Below are 5,000 nucleotides of genomic sequence, written 5' to 3'. Positions count from 1 at the left end.
AGGAGACCTAGGCTACTCCCTGAACGACAAAGAGAAATTATTGTTTCTTGAACCATGCTGTGCTTGTTCGTATGTATAGGGTAAAGAAAAAGAGGCTATCAAGTCTGACCTACGCATATTTATTATTATTATTATTATTATTATTATTAACAAAATGAAATCACTAAGTAAAAATTTCTTACAAATAGAAAATCTTATGTTAAACTATAATTGCTTTGTCTATTTCCTTTCTTGTGTAGCTGTCTTGAAAAATGTCATCATGCCCTTGCTCTGAGTCACTCTTTTCAAATTTGCGTTTCTCTGTGGTGTTGGTGGCACTGATGAACGCCGTCAGTTTAACGTCCTGATCGTTGTTGGGAGATTAAAGCCGCAGATAAACGAAGTCGAGGGGAGTCTCAGCTGAACTATTCGAGTAAATAGAAAGGGACAGTTAATCTATTTTACGAACATCCTCGTCTTTGTTTCTGGAAATTCTAATAGACCTCCCTGGTTTTACTTTGTTTTGAAATGTATTGGTATTTACTTTAGTCCATGAAAAGGGTGACTTAGTAAACTGACATGCCTGGCATATGGCTACAGAGCGTTATTAAGTGTTCTGTATTTTTACTTAACACTAGTGTACGCGACCCATAAAAATTACGGCTAAATAAGATATGAACGCACACGGACACAGATTCAACCCTTCTCACACCTCCCCCTTTTCTAATTACAACATGGCAGTTGTAGCTTCCGAGTGTACCTTTCTAATTTCCAACCCTCACCAGGGTATGACTACTCCCTTGCCACCATACCCGAGGGCCAAGGAGAGTCATACGTCTGCAAATGCCGTTAAGCGTAACGAATATATATACATATATATATATATAAATATATATATATATATAATATATATATATATATATATATATATATATGTATATATATATATAGATATATGTGTTGTGTGTGTGTGTGGGTGTGTGTATATACATATATATATATATATATATATATATATATATATATATATATATATATATATATATATATATATATATCATATATATATATATATATATATATATAGTATATGTGTGTGTGTATACTCTATGTATATATATATATTATATATATATATATGCGTATACTATATATATGTATATATATATATATATATATATATATATATATATATATAATATATATATATATATATATATATATATATAAAACCAGACGCTTTTTCCATTATAAAGGGAAGATTTCCCCCTCATCAGGTCTGGTAAATCCACCAAGCCACCTCTTCTCTAATCTAGGGTATGTGTGTGGAAGCACATTTTCGTTCCACCTCGTCTTGTTCCCTTTGGGTCTGGATAAGATATTAAAGGTACAGGTGTCTGGTTTCAGTCCCAGTTTCATCTGAATGGATGCTCACCAGAACATCAGCCAGGCAAACCTAATCCCCACTGTGGAGTCCAACCACAGCTATGACCTGCCCAGTAAAAAGCTTGAACTCACGGTCACGGGGTGGGGTCTATCTGCTGCCATACGAATGCTAGGCGAACACGTTACTAGTGTACTAGTCAAGTGCCTCTTTTTTTTTTTTCGTAAAAGAGGAAACTTGGATAAATTCCCTTGTTTAAGCATTCGTATTACGTGTCGAATTTTGCCTTTTCCATTTAATAAAAGTAAAGTTCTTTTTTCCCTTCCTTTGGCTGAATAAATATCCTGAGGAAGTAAATGAGACTGGTTGGGTTAAGGAAAGTTAATTTAGGTCAGGTTAGTTAATTTCATAAGCAGAGCGTATAGTGTTCCCATTTCTTGTTGTTTCTTTCTCTCTTTCTTTCCACTCTATTGGCATAGATATTTCATCTTTTGTTTAGCTTCTGCTCAAACTGTTCTGTCAATTGTTTCAAACCGATTCTTCCATGTTTCCAACTCTTCATAACTTTATTAGATCTGCCTTTACTTGTATCCAATTGTTTATACTTTGATTGATATTTTATCATCTTTAATTGAAGCTTTATATGATCTCTCTCTCTCTCTCTCTCTCTCTCTCTCTCTCTCTCTCTCTCTCTCTCTCTCTCTCTCTCTCTCTCTTGTTTTCCCCTGTTATATCTTAAAAGGATAATACCTCATTATTTTTTTTTTTTTTTTTTTTTTGAGGTTTTCATAATAAGCCCTTGCTCCTTGTTTGCAGTTAACTTTATATAGTTTTCTGCAAATATTGGTAAACATTGTGATATTATTATTATTATTATCATTATTATTATTATTATTATTATTATTATTATTATTATTCACGATCTCGTAATAATGGAAAAGGCGGTTAAAGCTGCAAGATGATAGTAAAATATTTTTTTTTTAATCTTGTGAGGGAAAAATCTTTTAAAAATCTATCCTGGGGGGAAAAGTTTTCAATCTTCAGTTATTTAATTAAGCGTAAATCCTCGCCACTCGCCGATCGGCAGAACGAATTTTACGAGCTTAATAGAAAATGATGGGAAGCGATGGAAGTTTTGGCTGGGACAGAGAGGAAAAGCGAGAATGAAGTCCCGCGTCTTTATATACGAGTTAATTATTAAGTCAAGCTATTTTTGGGAGAAGTTGAGGATTATTATGAGGTATGTTTTAGCCTTATCGTGTTTACATGTATAAAAATTTTCGTTTACCTGTGTTAATATAATTATTATTATTATTATTATTATTATTATTATTAATTATTATTATTATTATTATTATTGCGAATCACAGTCTATCGAGACTGGTAGTTTATATTGTGGAGTTCCGGGGTTACATCCTGCTTACTTAGGAATCCACCACTTTCCTCACAATATCTGATGTTTCAAGTACCGCGGTCTTCTGCACAATTCCTATTCTTGAGGCTATATCGGCCTCCACTTTTTCAAGATTCCTTTTCAATGACTCGGGTATGGTCTCTAGTGCTCCTATGATTATTGGTACCATTTCTACATGCATATTCCATAGCCTTCTCAATTCAATTCACGAATCCTGGTATTTTTTATATGTTTTTCTCTTCCCTTATCTTGAGTCCTATGGTACTACGACTTCTATGAGTTATACTTTTTTCCACGGTTGAGCTAGCCTTTTTCTTTGTCTTGTCGACCAGAGGTACGTCTGTTCAATGTGCATTAATCATACTGCAGTCCCAGAGTATTTTAGCCATATCATATTCTACCACAGCTTGTTGATGTTCGTATAGCCAGGCTGACACTTGCATGAATTTGTGGCACCGCATTGTCACGACTCGAGTCGTGAACTGGCGTGAACTCGAAGTGAACTGGAGAGTGAAGTGTTCGTAAACCCGTCGTGACATCATGGCATATCGTGATGAGAATTTTCAAAATTTTGGGTCACAACAAAATTCGTGATCGGGTCGTGAACTATGCGTGAACTGTTCGTGAACTCGCTGGGGGCGATGCGGGAAAGTGCGCAAACTATGCGTGAACTCGTCTTGAACACGTCGTACCAGTTCGGTGTCAATGTGGACAGATTCTGAGGTAATTTTTTTTTTTTTTTTTTATCTTCCAGTTCGTGCCACAAAATGTCACGACTTGCCACGAGAAATTCGTGGCAAAATGTCGTGCAAGTGTCAGGGTACCTTATCATTTGTTGCTGCATTATATTTGCTATTTTATAAAGAGACTCCAATGAAGAGCTGTAGCCACTGTATAATGTCGTTTCTTATATTAAGTCTGAGCAAGTGCTGAACATTCACTGACGATGTGGTTTATAGGTTTCTTCCTTTGCCATAAATTTCCTGTATTTGGACAAGATGTAAGCCTAATCTTGTGCTGCCTTTATCCTTCCTTAAGTTTCTTTTTAAGTTCTCTTGTCTGTAGCCACAGCCATGTTTCCTTATTGGCCAATTCTTCATTAGTGCCATAGCCACTGTACCATGGTTTTTCACTGTCTTGGGTTAGAGTACTAGTGCTTGAGGGGCACACTATTGTATTCTGTTGCCTACTTCCTTCTTTAGTGGGCTATTTTCCTTATTTGAGCCCTTGGGACTTATAGCATCCTGCGTTTTCAACTAGGGTTGTACCTTAGCTAATAATAATAATAATAATATAATAATAATAATAATAATAATAATAATAGTTTTGATAAAATTATATTATTATTATTATTATTGTTATTACCTTTTATTATTATTATTATAATTATTATTGTTATTATTATTATTATTATTATTATTATTATTATTATTATTATTATTATTATTATTATCATTTTTATTTTTATTATTACTATTACAATATTACATTTTAATTTTTCTTAACATTTTTGAACAAACAATATTTGTTATTTGTCCATTAATTTTTCTGACTTTAAACTTTCCCATTTTATTTTCATCAAATCCTCAAAAGGAAGCTCTTAGAACCTCTTTCAAAATCAGACTCACTTTCAAACCAACTTATCGAAGGGATTCGTTACTGAAAAATAAGTTTTATAATTACCTTATGAAGTTGTGTTGTAATAGAAGCTCCGTGTAGTTGAGCAGTTTTTTTATCAAGTCAAATTAGGAAAGAGCTGTTCGATCTCTAATTGGTTACATATATAAGTGTTTTAATAGTCTATATATGAATTAATGTTGTTAATGTTTTTTAAGAGATTTCATTATAAATTGTTCATTACTTCTTATGTCGTTTGTTTATTTCCTTGTTTCTATGCCTCACTGGGCTATCTTTCCCTGTTTGGAACCCCTTGGGGGTTATAGCATCTTGCTTTTCCAACTAGGGTTGTGGCTTTTGACTAGTTAATTTTATATATATATATATATATATATATACTAATATATATATATATATATACTATATATATATATATCGTTTATGGGGTATTATTCATATCTATAAATATGATATTTATGTTTATATATGTTTATATATGTTTTTATATATATATATATATATATATATATATATATATATATATATATACAGTATATATTAAAGTTTACTTTAAGAAAGTAGTGTATCTAAAATACTTTTTTTTGG

At 32.5% G+C, this 5,000-nt stretch overlaps 1 protein-coding gene and 1 pseudogene across 1 annotated transcript in view; one reads left to right on the top strand and one right to left on the bottom strand.

The window, feature by feature from the left end:
* The window catches only part of LOC137625059 (cytochrome c oxidase subunit 2-like), a 68,874-nt pseudogene extending 65,558 nt beyond the window's left edge, over window positions 1-3,316 (bottom strand).
* Window positions 1-5,000, top strand: part of LOC137624375 (ankyrin repeat domain-containing protein 29-like) — a 617,540-nt gene that overhangs the window by 268,912 nt on the left and 343,628 nt on the right. The window lies entirely within an intron of this gene.

Source organism: Palaemon carinicauda, chromosome 31 (assembly GCF_036898095.1).
Source record: "Palaemon carinicauda isolate YSFRI2023 chromosome 31, ASM3689809v2, whole genome shotgun sequence".
Classification (NCBI taxonomy): Eukaryota; Metazoa; Arthropoda; class Malacostraca; order Decapoda; family Palaemonidae; genus Palaemon; species Palaemon carinicauda.
The sequence above is the reverse complement of the archived record's forward strand: the minus strand, read 5'-3'. Positions and strand labels throughout refer to the sequence as shown.